An 18,148-nucleotide genomic window follows, 5' to 3' on the forward strand; every position below is an offset into this window, starting at 1 on the left:
CTTAGATTGTACGCCATAGGCAGGTTTACTCTTATATATTTATTGTTTTATGTACAGCACTGTGCAAATCTACAGCGCTATATAAATAATAATAATAATAATAATAATAATAATAATAGTAGTAGTACAACAAAGCAAATATGATATAATAGGCATCACTGAAACCTGGTGGGATTAGTCTCATGACTGGAATGTAGGAATAGAGGGGTGTAACCTTTTCAAGAGAAATAGGCCAAACAGGAAAGGAGGAGGAATAGGGACATTTACACCAGTGAAGAGACCCAGGACATCAATCCTGGAAGCCAGGTGGAGAGCTTCTGGATAAAAATTAAAGGGGAGGGAAACAACAAGGATGTTATTGTGGGAGTCTACTACAGACCCCCAAGTCAGACGGAGAAATTGGATGATGCCTTTCTAGAACAGATGACCACACACTCAGAAAGTAGAGATGTAGTAGTGATGGGTGACTTCAACCATCCTGATATTTGCTGGAATTCAAACTCAGCCAAATCCTCAAGGTCTAGCAAATTCCTCACTTGCCTTGGAGACAGTTTCATTGTCCAAAAGGTGGAAGAGGCAACAAGGGGGCCAGCAATTTTGGATCTGATCCTAACCAACAGGGATGACTTGGTTAATGGGTTGTAAGTGGTGGGATCATTAGGTGGAAGTCACCATGTTCTCCTGGAGTTTGTTATACGATGGAAAGGAGAAGCCAGGCATAGTCAGACACGTCTTCTCGATTTTAGGAGAGCGGATTTTAGTAAACTTAGAGAAATACTGGGGGTAGAATCATAGTATCATAGAGTTGGAAGAGATCGCAAGGGCCATCCAGTCCAATGCCCTGCCATGCAGGAAATCCAAATCAAAGCATCCCTGACAGATGGCCATCCAGCCTCCGTTTGAAGACCTCCAAGGAGGGAGACTCCACTACACTCCGAGGGAGTGTGTTCCACTGTTGAACAGCCCTTACTGTCAGGAAGTTCCTCCTAATGTTGAGATGGAATCTCTTTTCCTGCAGCTTGCATCCATTGCTCCGGGTCCTAGTCTCTGGACCAGCAGAAAACAAGCTTGCTCTATTCAACATGACATCCCTTCAAATATTTAAACAGGGCTAGTTGTTTTCATCTGCTATTTTCTTCTCCCTTCCTGGACCATGCCCTTCGACTGGGAGAAGAAAGGAGATGACAACCTGTGCATCCACCTCTTTCAACCTCCTACCCAAAGCCTCATAATCCCTTATGATATTCTGAAGGCTATGCCGTGCAGTATCATTGGTTCCCACATGAACTAAAAGAGAGGGATAATGGTCAGTAGGCTTGACAAGTCTTTAAATTATATTACCACGCATGCGGCCTTGCAGCAATTAAAGAATGGATACAATTAAAGGACAATAAATTATCGCAGTTAGAAGGTTTTGACAATGTTTATGGCTGGCACGGTTACTTGCTATATGACAAAGTTAAAACAAATAAAGAATTCCAAAATCATTATATGTGAAAATCCCTGTTACAAATTTGGCAAAAATATAGAAAATTTCTAGTAGGAAATATTCCAAAATGGACATCGACTAATGAGGCCTTCTTTAGAAGGGAGGGAATGAAAGAGAATGATTGTATAACATATGAGGATTTAATAATCTGGGGGAAAGGACCAACAAGAATAAAATCAATGGAAGAATGAATAGAACAAGGCTATAACTGTAACTGGTACTTATATCGTCAAGTACTTGAAAGATATAAGATAGACATGAAATTACAACAGATCGAGAAGGAAGAAACAGAGTTCAGCAAATTGATAAGACAAAATACAGATCATCTAATCTCCAAACTTTACAAACTGATTTTAAAATATGCCATGGAAGAAGAAACCATAAAACAATATATGATCAATTGGGCCCAAGATGTGAAGAAACCCATAATGCTAGAACAATGGGGAAAAAATTGGAAAATAAGACTGAAACACACATCGAGCTACGATATAAAGGAAAACTGTTACAAACTACAATACAGATGGTACTTATCACCGGAGAAATTATTGAAAATCTATAAAAATTCCAATAAAAATGTTGGCATTGTATATCTAAATTGGGAACTTTTTTCCACATGTGGTGGGAATGCGAAAGATGTTAAAGTACAGAGTGTATGAAAATGTTCAGATGTAACATAATGGAAATGGTTATTCACTTTGCAGAAGCCTGGTATTGGCTGCATCTGGGACTCAAACCATCAGGTGATGTCCAAGGTCACAGTGTGTGCCAGACAGCACTTAGCAATGTGTAAATATACTGTGTCATCTTTGCAAGGGGAAAGATATTCCAAGATGCACAGGAACTTGTACAGGAAGAGGCTGGACAAGGTGGCCGCATGGCAAATGTGTATATAAGCCCAGATGTCCGTTTGTACAGTTTGTGGGGTTTGTAGTTGGTGGAATGTGTTGGTAATTGTTCCCGCATGTGTCTTTGCAACAAATAAACAAAGTGCCTCTTTGGAGATAAGCCAGGCTTCGGTGTACCTTTCTTCTAACAGCTGTTTTCCTGGCATGCTCCAGCAGCTTAACGGTTGTTTGTCTTCACACAAGCTTCCAAGTTTACTCTGTGCGCTCACATTTACATCAACAAGAAGCAAGAAATTTTGGAAAATGATCAACATAGAATTGGAAAAGATATTAGAGGTGAAAATAAAGATTGAACCAACATTCTGTCTGCTGAATGTAATAGAAGACAATGAATTAGAAAAAAGACATGGAAGACTTTGGTTCTATTTGATTGTGGCAGCCAGAATGGCCTTTGCAAAAAAATGGAAAAGTAAAGAAATCCCAACTTTAGAAGAATGGAAAGTAAAGATTTATGATATGATGATTGTTGATAAACTCATATATCTGCTTAGAGACCAGAGCAACAAAAGGTTTGTAGAAGACTGGAATCCACTGGCTAAATATCTACATTTAAAATGACTTGAATGATATGTTCAATTTAAACATTGTAAATAACAATTATCAGAAAAAGTACATAAAGAGAAACAAAGTATAACTGGTAAAATGTAATATTGGGGAGAACGGTAAAAAAAAGGTGTGAGTAAAAATTAAGCAGCACAATATAAGTAATAAAAATATGTAGATAAATATGAGGATGTTATAGAAATAAAGTAATGGAGTTTTTGAAAAGGAAGTATTTAGTAGAAAAGATAACAATAATGAAATTATAAGGCTTTAAAACATGGAAAGTACAAAGTAAATATAAATCAATTAAAGATATTCAAAATAAGAGACAGGAAGTCATTTTATGTTGTTTTATGTTCATGTTTGTATAAATGTTGGTGTTTACCTACCCCCTTTCCTTCTGTGAATGTTTCGAGAGTTGTAAATATGGATGTGTTTTTAAACAACAAAATCTAAAAAATAATAAAGAAAAATAAAATAAAAATAAAAAAACAAACTTCAACAACAGATGACTTGTTTTTGAGAAATCCATGTTGACTTTTTGTGATTGTGGCATTCCTTTCTGTCTGCTTACAGATTCTCTGTTTAATAATCTGCTCTAGAATCCTTTTTTCCCTTTTTGAAAATGGGGATGACTTTTCCCCTCTGTTACCGAATATGGATTTATATAAAATTTTGGGTGACATGCGATCTGAAGCCATGACCCCTGACTGTCCCCACAGCAAGCCACCATTAACCTAAAGGCAAGCAGACCATGTAGCTAGCTGCTGTGCCAAGGCATGGTCTCAGAAAAAGGTAGATTCAAACCTGTAAGAGGAAGTTTTGGGAGTTGCAAAACCAGATTCGCAGAAACCTCTACAAGGAAGATAATAGATGTGGCTTCTTCACTAATGAGCCAGTGATTAACTTAACAGCTCAGCCATCAAGGTATCTGCTCTCCTGAAAAGTGGCAGACCTCTTGCCTTGTGCAACCATTGTGTAAAGTTCAGCTTAGACAAAGATAAGCAATCAATGCCTTTGTCCCACCAGGCAGCCATCGCCTGAGGATAGGTTTAGCCCTGTATAAGGTCCCAGTTTCCAGCCCTCCAGTGGGATTGTTGAGCTTCCAGTTCCGAGCCTGAGTTCCTAGAGCATCTTGCTCTGCTGAAATCACTTGAGCGAAGCCAAGCTCACTGTCACCGGGCCTCTAAGTTAGCTTTGCCCGCTGGAACTCAGCTCCTAAGCCACCGCGGCCACTCTTTCCTTTTCCCGTTCCCGCGGCTGTGTCTCACCATCATCTCATCCGACTCCTTGGAGAAGACGTTTAAGGTAAATATCCCCAATGGTGCCTCTCTCTTTCTTCCTTTATTCCCCGAACTCATCCCTCCCTCGCTATAGCATTGAATGTGTGTGTGTGATCCTTTTTGTTGTGTGGCTTTAATAAATGTTCATAGTTTAATTGCACCTCATTGGAATCCGAGTCTCTTTCTCTTGGGGGTGGACTAGGCGACCTCTGGTATACACTAAGGGACACGATCCTGTGCGTGCGTTGTTAGGACATGCCCCTCGTCTATATTTGAGCTAAGTAAAATTCCCCTAATTTGATCGTTCCTAACACCTCCTCCAGTGTGTTGGGACTTCTGTTTTCCAAGAGTTCTAAAAAATTATTGCCAATGGATCTGAGATTACATTTGCCAGTTCTTTAAATATCCTTGGCTGTACTTCATCTGGTCCTGGTGACTTAAATTCATTTAGTTTTTTTTTTAAAAAAATCATTTAGATTAACCAGGAGACCGAGACAAAGTCCCTGCAAAGTCCCATTTTCCACAACCAACCAACAATTCAGGTAAGTCTCACAGCCAAACAAGTCCAGAAATGGCTGCTTCATTTCTGTATGAATGACTAAAGTTTGAAGGTGTACCTGTGTAATGATATATTCTTGGATTCTGACAAATCTTGGAATTTCTAAGTAATTGTGTTCTGAATTAGATTGCAAAGATACGGCAGCAGAAGTAAAATTGATTGATCTCAATCTATTTAATTAGTACTTGAAAAACACACTAAAATTGGACAATACTTTTCTACAATGGGACATGAAAATTCAACAAGAAAATCAAATATCATGTTAGTTCAAGCTATCACCAGCTTTGTGCACTTAATTGCATTTTTATCACGCCTTTGTATGACCATCTAGCAGGTGCTAAAACAACATTGTTTAAATAATCCATTACTTTTCAGCTATGTGGATATGAGTTTGGATCCTCAATGTCAGACTTTCCACCTCAGGTAAAAAAATTGAGAATGCAGCTCAATTCATCCTTCAAAGGGTTTAATTAAGATATCCAGATTACGAACCTGGAGAAACAAACTTCTGCAATTAGAACATATTGTGCAAGTACATTGTAAATAATTGCAGACTCTGTTAATATTGGAGCCCAATTCAAGATTATTTTGGCAACAAGCCTAGATCTATAACACAATGTCCACTCAACAGGAAGCACTAGCCAGTTAGAGGTTGTACATTAGTGTGACACTGTGATACCATGTCTTTGCAAACATGTATTTCACATTCATATATGAAATATCTTGAGTACAATGCAATGCTTTTAAATTGCTTTTATTTCAGATGAAGATATTTAACTAGTTTTAGACTGCAATCTTGTACACATTTCCTTGGAAGTAAACTCCAGTACTGTGAAATGATTAAGTTTTCTTCACAAAGAAATACTCACAATTGAAAAAAACAAAAACCTTATTTTTTTTCCTGAGCCTGGAGAAGAGAGAACTGAGGCGCTACGTGGTTGTTGTCGTGTGCCTTCGTGTCATTTATGACTTATGGCTAATCTAAGGAGAACCCATTATGGGATTTTCTTGATCTGAGAAAGTGTGATTTGCTCAAGGTCAGCCAGTGGGTTTCAATGGCCAATCAAGGAATCAAATCCTGAACTCCAGGGTCATAATCTTATACTTAGACCTATAAACCATATGGGCTCAGTTATATGGTAGTCACACAACAACTACTAGTGCTGTTTGACAGTTTCCTCTGGAGGTGCTGGCTTTCCAACAGAGGATTTTAAATTGGGATTAGATGACCATCTGTGAGCCATACTTTAGCTGCAGATGATTTGCACCAGCCAGTGGCTGGAGAAGATTACTCTTTGAGTGCCTTCAAATCATACAGCCTCTGCTTAGACACCATATTCAAGCAGACCTCCTTTGTTGTGCCAGTTTAAGTTGGCACATAACCTGAATAAAGTGAATTACAGAAAAGATCAAGCTCACTACAATGTGAAACCAAGAAGGTCACTTCACAGTGGGAAAAACATTGTATGAATCCACTCTGAGGCTGCATTTGCACTGCAGAGTTAATGCAGTTTAACACCACTTTAACTGCCTTGGCTCAATGCTATGGATTTCTGGGATTTGTAGTTTTGGGAGATATTTAGTCTTCTCTGTCAAAGAGCTCTGGTTTCCCACCTAACTATGTATCCCAGAATTCCATAGCATTAAGGCATGGCAGTTAAAATGGTGTCAAACTGCATTACTTTGTGCATATTCAGCTTAAGTGAGCTTATAATGGACTTACAATAAAATTATAATGAGTCAAACTAAATAGCCACAAATAACTGAAGCAAAGATTATGACTGTATTTGTTGATGGTTTTTCTCCAGAAAGGCTTATACCAACTACCCTTCTGCCCTTGGCTGCTGTGGTGCAGCAATCTCTAGAACAGGTTGGATCATCAGCAAAACATGATTTAGTCAAGACCTATATTTACTTGGAGTAAATGCCTTTGCAAACATCTTTCTACTCTGATAATTTCAAAAATAGCATTTATATTACCCAGTTTCCATGTATAGTGAGAAAATTTCTGGTGCCACTTCTTCCTGCCATTGTGGTGGGAGCCCAGTTGTTAAATGCCTGTACTGCACCCACTCACTCACAAACCATAAGGTTGCGAGTTCAATACCAGCAAAAGGGCTCAAGTTTGACTCAGGCTTGCATCCTTCCAAGGTCACTAAAATTAATACCCAGATTGTTGGGGGCAATTAGCTTACAATTTGTAAACCACTTAGGGAGTGCACGATGCACTTGCTGATCTCATATCTACATTGTAGGTCTCCTTTTGCCACACTGCTGTCATTATTGGCCCTTTAAGCTAAACTGTGGTTTTGGCAGATAGGGGTGCTACTCAACACTGCTATCACAAAAGGACTATGTGAATGAGACAAGAAGTAGCCAATTGGTGCAGCCACTTTTCTTCCTTTAGTTCTGTTTCAATGATTGCTATTACACTGGTACATTTCCTATTTCAAACCAATTGATGTTCACTTAGAACACAGGTGGGCAATTGTAAGGGGTGCAAGGGCCATTTCTTTCTTTCTTTCACGCTGTCGCAGGGGGATTGGACCCACTTGCCATGTGGCCAAAGTGAAATCAGAAGTAATTCTATTTGATTAATTAATTTCATTTATGGTTAATTTTTACACCTGTGGGGTGGAGGTTTGGAGCAGATTAGCTTGTGCTTTGCTTTTCCTGCAAGTGTCTAGGAGTGGCTTTTTGGTATTTAGAGGCATTGTGTAAGCATTCAACAGTCCACAGTTTCCCAATCCCTGTTTTAGAATAACATGTGGAGTTTAACCTTTTCTTCCCCTCCTTACCTTACTGCTACTCTGTGGAAAAGGGAAAGTGAATGAAACCCCTTTCATTGGCCTCCTTTTTCTATTTCTGTTTTATTTTATGATGGAAAAGGCAGATGAGGTGGAAATATGGAAATTACAAGAGGGAATTCTGAAGCCACTGCTAGAAATAAAAGCCATATTCATTTTTGCTCATGCTGGCATGCTGCCGTGGATTAATGATATAGCTAGTCGTTCCGTCTAAGCATTAGAGATAACACTATCATGATTTAGTGTCATGCTGCCTGGTGTTTTGCATCACCTGGCTAAGAATTAGACTTCGTGATCCTTGAAGTCTAATTCAGCTCCACGGCTCTGAAAACTTTTGTTCCCACGGCCCATTCATGATGGATTGACAGCATCTCACTCCTGCTATACTACTTTCCTATCAGTTCTGGCTGTTTGTGCCATGTCATGATATACTTGATACAACTTCTACAGGACATCACATCATGGGATACCGTCCCTACAGGGATTTGTTACAATCTGACAGTGTGATATCCCTTCACTTTTACAATGCTATAACTAGTCTTATTAGCATCACACCAGCCACTGTGATTTTTCTTGTCATTTCAGCCAAGATCTGCATTCTCCATGCTGATAGCCTGAAGCATACACTCAGTTACAGTGTGTCTTGTGTGTCAGAACAATTGGATCTTGCAATCTGCTTATTTCTTTCTTGTCAGAAATTTGTTGTGACTGGATGAGGTAATATTCATAGAATCATAGAATCGTAGAGTTGGAAGAGACCACAAGGGCCATACAGGACAACCACCTGCCATGCAGGAAATCTCAATTGAAGCATCCCTGACAGATGGTCATCCAGCCTCTGCTTAAAGACCTCCAAAGAAGGAGACTCCACCACACACCGAGGGAATGTGTTCCACTGTCAAAAAGCCCTTACTGTCAGGAAGTTCCTCCTAATGCTGAGGTGGAATCTCTTTTCCTGTAGTTTGCATCCATTCTAGGTTCTAGTCTCTGGAGCAGCAGAAAACAAACTTGCTTCCTCCACAACATGACATCCCTTCAAATATTTAAACATGGCTATCATATCACTTCTTAACCTTCTTTTCTCCAGGCTAAACAACCCCAGCTCCCTAACTCATTCCTCATAGGGTATGATTCTAAGAAACTGGCCAAAAAAATTCTGGGATAGGGTTACTTTAGGGCCATCCTCCTTTCCCATGACCTTTCCTACATTCCAGCCTTCTGTCTTGGAGGAATACCAAAATGTCCTTCATTCTGAGCATCTATAAACATGAATTTATACATGTGTTTTTAGTGTGTGTGTGATGTCTCCCCATTTTTGCTCGCAGGTCCCCCATTTGAGTTGAAGGTTTGGCTGGGAAAAGAAACCCACTCTTCTCTCTCTCTCTCTCTCTCTCTCTTTTTCTGTCATCTTTCCTCTCTCTTTCTCCCCCCCCCCCACCCCGTGGCTCCACAGTGGCCCAAATCCCTTACCATTGAGCTCCCAGTGACTTCATGCGATGCCAGCCTTAAATGTGAGCGCTAGAGCTCCGGCGCGAAAAGCATTCATATATAAATGTGAATTCATGCTTCTTAGTTCTACTCCCAATAGAGAACCCTTTGTAATTCCTCTTGGACAGAAGGTGCAAATAGAGGATGTGCCCTGAGAAAGGAGGACAATCTATGGTTGTGAGAGTGGGGGAACACACCAACAGGTGTGTGGAGGGAACAGAGTTCCAACCCCATAACCAGGGTGACCTGATGTCCTCACCACCAAGGAGAACAAGGCTCCACCTTTTCTGGATATGCCTCACTCTTCCTCTTGTTGAGAGTGGTTGGGTGGCAGCCATGAAGGTGAAGGCAGAGGAGGTAGAGGAGTACCCCTGTCTCCGCTGGACCTGCTCCAGCTGTCCACCAACAAGGAGGAGAGTGAAAAAGACAGGTGCAGTTCCATCAGGTCTAGCTGTGAATTCTGTGACACATCACTCTCTTTAATCTTATTTTATTGTATTTCATTTTATTGTGTTCTCTGTATTTTTATTGCTGTAACCTGCCCGGATTCCTTGCGACTGGGCAGGCTATAAATAAATAATTTTATACACACACACACACATTCAGTCTGCCCTTCCTTTACGCAGGGGATCCATTCCAGACCCCCCGCCCCCGTGTAAAGGGAATTCCCCTAATGCTTGAGCCCCATTTAAATGAATGGGGCTTGTGCATGCAATGGTGCGGCAGTGTGGTGGCATGGTGATGCACACACCATGGGTGCACACCCCATTATTTCTTATGGGACGCACCACCCCTTCTCACAGCGTGGCTTTCAGCATATGCTGAAAGCTGCATAAAGTGCGCCCGCATATGACACAGGCGCACTGGAGAGAGAGAGAGAGAAATTATATAGTATATGATAAAATTAGGAATAGACAGACCCCAATTGTAATTTGTTTATATTTAATTTTGTTAACAAATCTAATGGTTTTATTGTTATTTATAAAGCTTTCCAAACTTTTCCTTCCCTTTCATTTTATTGTCTGAAATAGAAATGATAATTTAAGGAGAGTATGTACTATAGACAGTTTTCCCAATAAAAACTGCAAGTTTTTTCCATTCTTTCAATTTCTTATTAGTTATTATTATTATACTTTATTTATATAGCACTGTAGATTTACAAAGCGCTGTACATAGAATCAGTAAAATCGCTAAAAATAAAACCTGCCAATGGCATAAATTCTACAGGATAATAACAAAATACACATTAAACAATAGATAATAATACATTTAGATAAAATAAGCAGGTAACAAATTAAAAACATCAAATATTAAATATCAAATCAAATATCAGATAAACAAAATAACTGGGATTTTTTACAGGTTTTTTTTAAAACAAAGTTTGGTAGAAGCCTGACAATTGCTTGTAGTTGGCTGATTTCCCCATTTTACAGTACATTTAAAGGAAGCTTCATGTAAAACATTTATTGCTATATTTATGGATTACATACATACATACATACATTAAAGTAATGATATTTGGAATATGAACAATTGCTTTAGAAGCAAAGTGTCTTTAGGAAAGCTTTTCTACATTACCTTTCACAGTGTGGTCTGAGAAGGGCTGCAGACGTTGGATCAAATTGCACTAAATAAGTGTGTATATAAAGCAAGAACACTTCCTGCTTTTCAAATGATTGTTTCCTTCCCTCTCAAAAAACCCTCAAAAACAAAAACAAAATAAAACCACAACTCAAATGCACAAAGCTGGACAGAAGGTGTCTTCATTTATTTTAAGGCTCAAGTTCTGTGCTTCAAAACATTTTTCAAGGTACGTTTTACAAAATAATAATATTATAAAACACAGTAATATTCTAATACTATACATATACAAACAACCTGCAGGATTTGTTCTTATAGCTTGCAAAATTACTCTTTAGCAGTTTTCAGGAAATTTGTTTGTATAGAACATCCAGTTCAAATGTAACTTTTTGTTTGTTGTTATGTGCAGTCAAGATGGTTTTGACTTACGTCTACTCTGTGAATGACAGACCTCCAACAACAGCCCTCTGAGATCTTGCAATCACTGAACTGTGACTTCCTCTACTGAATCAATTTGTTTATAATACAATTTGTCTCTTTTTCTACAGTTTTACAATATTGCTGAGAATTATCATCTTTTCCAAAGTACAACAGCATCAGTTTAGTAAAGGAGGAGGAGAAATCATTTATTTCCACTCTCATAGAATCATAGAATCATAGAGTTGGAAGAGACCACAAAGGTCATCAGTCCAACTCCCTGCCATGCAGGAAATCTCAATCAATGCATCCCCGACAGATGGCCATCCAGCCTCTGCTTAAAGACCTCAAAAGAAGGAGACTCCACTACACTCTGAGGGACTGTGTTCCACTGTCAAACAGCCCTTACTGTCAGGAAGGTCCTCCTAATGTTGAGGTGGAATCTCTTTTCCTGGAGTTTGCATCCATTGTTCTGGGTCCCATTCTCTGGAGCAGCAGAAAACAAGCTTGTTCCCTCCTCAATATCTTTTGACATCCCTTCAAATATTTAAACAAGGCTATCATATCACCTCTTAACCTTCTTTTCTCCAGGCTAAACATCCCCAGCTCCCTAAGTTGTTCTTCATAGGACATGCTTTCCAGACCCTTCACCATTTTAGTCGCCCTCCTTTGGACACGCTCCAGTTTTTCAATGTCCTTTTTGAATTGTGGTGCCCAGAAGTGGACTGAGTATTCCAGGTGGGGCCTGACCAAAGCAGAATATAGTGGCACTATTACTTCTCTTGATCTAGACACTATACTTTTATTGATGCAGCCTAAAACTGCATAGGTCTTTTTAGCTGCCGCATCATACTGTTGACTCATGTTCAACTTGTGGTCTACTTGGACTCCTAGATCCCTTTCACACGTAGTTTCATTCAGCCAGGTGTCACCCATCCTATATCTGTGCATTTCATTTTTCTGCCCTAAGTGCAATACCTTACATTTCTCCCTGTTGAATTTCATTTTGTTAGCTTTGGTCCAACTTTCTAGTCTATTCAGGTAATTTTGAATCTTGATCCACTACCATGGTCACTGCTATAGAACAGCAGGAGCATATTGCTAAGGGTCAACTGGATACCTACTCTACATCTTTGCTGCTGCTGCTTTCTCCAGTCAGCAAGGTTCCTAAGAGCAGAGTCATCACCCTCCTCCTCTTCACATCCATATCTTCCATCCAGCCAGATGAAGCAACAGGAAGGTAGATTAAAATATTCTGCAATGTCCCCATGAGTTTGCTGCAGCACACTGGGCTACCATGGCATACAGCTTGGAACTACTGAGTTACATTAATCTCATGCCCTTGTGCAAATTCAACATCTTACATATCCGGTTAAACTCTTCATAATAATTCCAGCTTCTTAGAGGCATCAAGCAGAGTTGCCCTCAGTTACCCTCATTTTTTACTTTTGCTCTGGAATCATTTGCAGAAAGTATAATAAGCAACCTATGTATTCAAAGCATTAAGATTGACTCAACAGTCCCTAAAATCAGAATGTTTGTGGATGACTGTGACACATACATCTCTGGTAACTACTATATTTTTCTGGATGACAGCACCCTGGGCTTTCTTTCCCACTGCTGTCCCCAAACTGAAATAAACCCTTTTATAAATCTCTTTTTAAACGGTTTTGTAATGGTAATGTGGATGTAATGCAGACAAACTTTAATTAAAATGAAAATCAGAACTTTATTGTACAGAGGTTTTTAACAAATGTTTCTTGAATAAATGTAAAGTAATTGTTGGTTCAGACACTTGTTACTTATTTCAGTCGGTGAGGTTTCTTTCTTAGTATTAACTTTGTTACACTTTTGGTTTCCTTAAGAACTCTCCACAGTGTATCAATGTTACAGTTTTCAAGGACTCTCACACTGTTCTTTTCTCTCTTAGTTCCCCCTAAACCTACTACTAATCCTGCCACTCAGGCTAACTATAACCTGCAGGTTATTTTCTTTTAATTAGCTCCCTCACTTGGAATAACTATTCAGTTAATAGTCCCTCAACTCTAGACTTTAACCTCAGTTCCTCTCTGGAACCCTCAACTACTATGTCGCTCTCTGGACTCTGCAAGACCCCATCTAATCTTTCCAACTTCCACAGGGCTATCATATCACCTCTTAATCTTCTTTTTTCCAGGCATGGTTGTTAACATGGATCCCTAAAACAAGAAGGGTGAACTCACTAACCCTTATCTTCAAGATTCTGGCAGTCCGGAAGATGAACCAAACCTCCCTCCATATGTACCTAGCCTAATTTGGCATACAAATTAATTTTATGTACTACTTGATTAATCTAAAAACCTTCGATCCCATAATCATGCCTAATTGCTTCTGCAAGTGCTCAATTGCCAGGACAAAAAGAATAGGAGAAAGGGGACATCCCTGTATGGTGCCCCTCTGAAGCGACATTGGAGAGGAGTCCCTTCTATTAACATATATAGAGACCTGTGAGTCTTCATAAAGCTCACAAATACACCCAGAAAAGTTGCTCCCAAACTCAGCTGGTTGGCAGAGAGGAGGAGATGGCATGAAGGAGGAGTAGGAGGGGAATGACGGAGCAGGACACAGGGGCCAAGGGAGGTGGCATTGGAGTGCTTTTTCACACCAGACCAAATCGCAGAGCAATCGAAGGCAGCCTGAAAGCGAATTCTCCGAAGTCACTTTTTTCCTGTTTTTACCAAAATGAGGGGTGACTTCAGAAACACTGTTGAAGCACTTTGCAAGCAGCTTCCATATAAATCAATGACGTCTGATAAAACAGTCCCTTTATGACATGAAACTGCATTGTTGGAAGTGCAATCACTTCAGAAGTGAGCTGGAACTGAGCCACAATACCACCCAAAAGCTCCGTGTGATATACTCCTATGTCTCTCTCTTTGTTCAATTCTCTTTGCCTTGTAGCACACTGTGGTTTTATATCACTCACTGAGAAGGAATCTCAAAGCTTTGCATTTCTCCTCAATTGGCCATTCTCAATGGCAGTTGTCTCTCATGATCTCTATGACTCCTCCATGAAGCTGACCCCTCTCCCTATAATCCTAGCCTAACCCAACACATTCTTACCTGGAGGGGAGATCAACTGTTTTGCCCAGATAATGGGGGAGCCCATTATTATATCATGAATTGGTTTACCTCTAGGCTATGCAACATATCATGTGAACTGAAACTGAAATTTTCTATTGGTTCTCATGTCCTCTTTCTTTAGCTGCTTCAGAAGCAGAGACAACAGGAAAGAAGAGAAAAGATTCCCCAATTTTGAGAGAAAAATAAAGGTCCTAGAGTGAGGCTGGATGGTTCCTTCTCCTTCTCAAAATGAACCTTCAAGGTAAGTCCTCTAATGTGCCATTCCCAGCTGTCAGAGAAAGAGATAATCATGAATGGAATTTACCCAAGCAGAAATGTGTATCCAGCCATGGAGTTCATTTTTCCATGTTGTAAAATTTGTTACAGGTCCCTTCTACTAAAAGCAGCCCTGGCCAAAGCAAACCTGTCTAGTTGTTGTTGTTGTTTAATTTGGAGAGTTGCTAAGCAGATTTCTTCCAGGGATGCATTGGTTCAAAAGGGAGCAGTTATGGCTGCTGATCTAGATGAGTGTGCTGTAATCTAGTTTCATAAGCCGAAAAGGTATATATTCTTATACATTTAGGTAGTGTGCCAGAAGATACCTTAATTCCTAGGGAGGTGGGAAGAAAGGAAACAAAGAGGACTTCTGATTTTCCAAACGTAATCATTTGTATGTAGTATTATGCTTAATATATAATTTTGTGTTCTTTTAACATCTCGTTTGTGTCATTGTCTTTCCAAGGGATATGTTGAATGAGGGCAAAAAAGAAGGTAGTATTATGGACTGTGGAAGGTAAGAGTTTATTTTGGGCCACAAATTCAGATCTAGCCAAGGGGAAACTGTATTACCCTCAAACGCTCAATGAGATAGGGCTATGGACAGGCAGACAGTTCAGAAACCCAGCTGGCTTCCACCAGAAACAACATGTTGATAGAAAGAATTCTGATAGTACAGTTCTAAGGGGTTCAAAGTGATGCTTAGATAGGGCTTTAAGCACCTAGCGTTAATCTTCATCTTTCTCTATGGTCCCTTCTGAACATTCCTCTTTACTGGTCCCTTAAGAGGCTTTTAACTCTGTTTCCTGCAGAACAGTTTCTTTAGCCCCAGTCATTTCAGGTCAGAGGCATATGAACAATCTGTTTCAATTTTATTTACATCAGCAGCTTCACTAGCATAGGCTGCGCTGGAAGAGGAGGCCATTGCCACAGAGTGTGCTGTTGTGTGCATGTCTTTGCAGTGCCTGAAGGAGGCACTGCCTGAAGGAGACTGCCTGAAGGATACAATGAATAGCACATGCACAAATTTGCTGCAGATCCCTTCTACTGAACATGATAATTAAAAGGAAGGAAGGAAGGAAGGAAGGAAGGAAGGAAGGAAGGAAAGAAGGAAGGAATATGGGACTTTGTAAATGGTGCAATTATACTCTTTTGTTGTTAGCTACCCTCAAGTTGATCTCAAGTCATAGAATCATAGGATCATAGAGTTGGAAGAGACCACAAGGGCCATCCAGTCCAACCCCCTGCCATGTAGGAAATCTAAATCAGAGCATCCCCGACGAGTCATGGTGATCCTGTAGCTAAAACACCTCTAAGCCCCTCATCCTCCATTGCACTACTTAGGTCTTATAGATTCAGACCCACAACCTCCCTAATTGAGACTAGCCATCTGGCATACAGTTTTCCTCTCTTTCTACTGCCTTCTACCTTTCCTAGCATTATTGTCTTTTCTAATGACCAATGCTTTCTCATGATTTGGCCAAAGTACAACAGCCTCAATTTGATCATCATGGTCTCCAGAGAGCAATCAGGCATGATCTGCTCAAGGACCTATTTGTATTTGGCAACTGAACATGGCTGGTCCTAATCCAGGCTGCTGCCACAGTCTTGAACCGGCCACCGAAAAGGAACAGTTTCCCCCCGCTCCTTTTTGGCCTGCCTCTTCTGGACTGGAGCAGGTTTGGCATGGCTTCCAGCCACACTCACGGCATGTGTCATGTAAATGCCACACTCTCAGTAAAGCCCGACACTGTCCCTTTTGGCCCATATGTTCTAAGACTTAGTTAACACTGGAGTTGTTAGCAGTCTCATGGAATATCATCTGTTCCTGGTGATTCTTTCTTTCCAGTTTCTCTTATTGCAGCTTCCTCACCATTTTCTAGAATTTGAGGTTCATCTTTGTATGCCTCTTCATTTCATGTATCATTCAGTTTTTCATCTCTTTTATTTTATTTAGCTATTCTGTGTATTTCGGCCAATGAATTTTTATTTCTTCTTGCTCTTGTAGTATGTTCCTATCATAGAGCAACCCAGCCTTTGGTATGAATTTCCCTTTGAGTTTTCTTGTCTTGTGGAAGAGATCTTTCATTCTTCCTTTTTTTGTTATTGTCTTATATTGATTGTTATAGTAAGCCTCTTTATCCTTGTGCACTGATCATTGAACAGTTGCATTTATTGTTCTGATTTTGTTTCTATCTCCCTTTTTTTTGCTTCTCTTCTTTCCTTTACTGCTTAAAGCATTTCCTCTGTTATCCATTGTGCCTTCTCTTTCTTTTTTGTCCCTGAAAGTATCTTCTTGCATTCTTCCTCCATTATGTTCCTGGCTTCTGACCATAGTTCTTCCGGCTCCCAGTTAATTGTGCTTAATAGCATAAAGCTGTTTTATTATTATTATTATTATTAGGTTTTTTTTACATAACATTCAAAAAATACAACATAAATTACAAACATAAAAAAGAATGAAAAAAGAAAAAGGAAATAAAAAAGGAAATAAAAAAATATGCACAACATACAAAACTTAAAAATATGGAACTCTTTAAAAACGCTAAGCATAAAAAAGCATAAAGGTTTTTCTTACTTTGTTTGTAAACTCTGTTGAGATATTGTTCAATTATATTTTGGTATGATGACTGTTTTTGCTCCCTTCTTCAGCTTTACTGTTATTGTTTATATAAGTAATTCATGGTCTATACCACGGGTAGGCAACCTTTTTGAGCCGGGGGCTGGGTTGCTGTCCCTCAGACAACTGGGGGGCCAAAGCCAAAAAATAAATAATTAAATATTATTTAAATTTTTTAAAAAATAAATACCGGGACATATGTAGGCCAAAATTTTCAAATGGAGGACACTTTTTTTTAAAACGAAGGGCATGCAAAAAAATTTGCTGATTTTTTAAAAAAATGTTAATATAAATGCATGTTTCTGAGGCTTCTATAGACAATTGCCCCCCTTGCCCCCGCTTGCCCTCCTTGCTCCCCCTTGCCCGCCTCCTCCTGATAGGCCAAAGACCCTGGCGGCAATCAGTGGTAGGATCGGGCTGGGGCCGGTCCCAAGGCCTCCCCGGGCCGGATCCGGCCTGTGGGCCGTAGGTTGCCTACCCCTGGTCTATACTACAGTCTGCATTTGGTCTAGTTTTAGCTGCAAGAATAGAGCTTCTTTACTACTTTACTAAACTATGGCGGGTTACAGATCACTGAGAAGCGGCGGTCTGGCTCCGCCTCTGCTTGCAGTGTCCGGGAACGTCCCTAATGGTGGTCTGTAACCCGCCTATAATATACTAAACTACAAACTCTCTGTCCCTATTTACAGACTCTATTCCAATTCTAACAAATATCTAACAAATGTGGAAAGCAAAACAATTGCTCAAAGACTGGAAGAAGTTTAATAAACATTGGGCTATTATACTGATGTTCTATGTAAGCAAAGTGATATTCAAAATTTTATAATATATTTTCCATATATGGACAAACAAAAGCTGGTTTTAGAAAAGGAAGAGGCACAAAGGATCATATCTCAGGAATATATTGTATAATGGAACACACCAAAGAATTTCATAAGAAAATTAACCTATATGTCAACAGCAAAGCAAAGCTGTTGACTGTGTAGATCATGAGAAATTATGGTTCACTCTAAAAGCGAACAAGATTTGATTGTCCTGGTGCATAACTTCAGAACAAGAGGCCACTTTTGCAATACAG

Source organism: Sceloporus undulatus, chromosome 1, assembly GCF_019175285.1.
Source record: "Sceloporus undulatus isolate JIND9_A2432 ecotype Alabama chromosome 1, SceUnd_v1.1, whole genome shotgun sequence".
NCBI lineage: Eukaryota > Metazoa > Chordata > Lepidosauria > Squamata > Phrynosomatidae > Sceloporus > Sceloporus undulatus.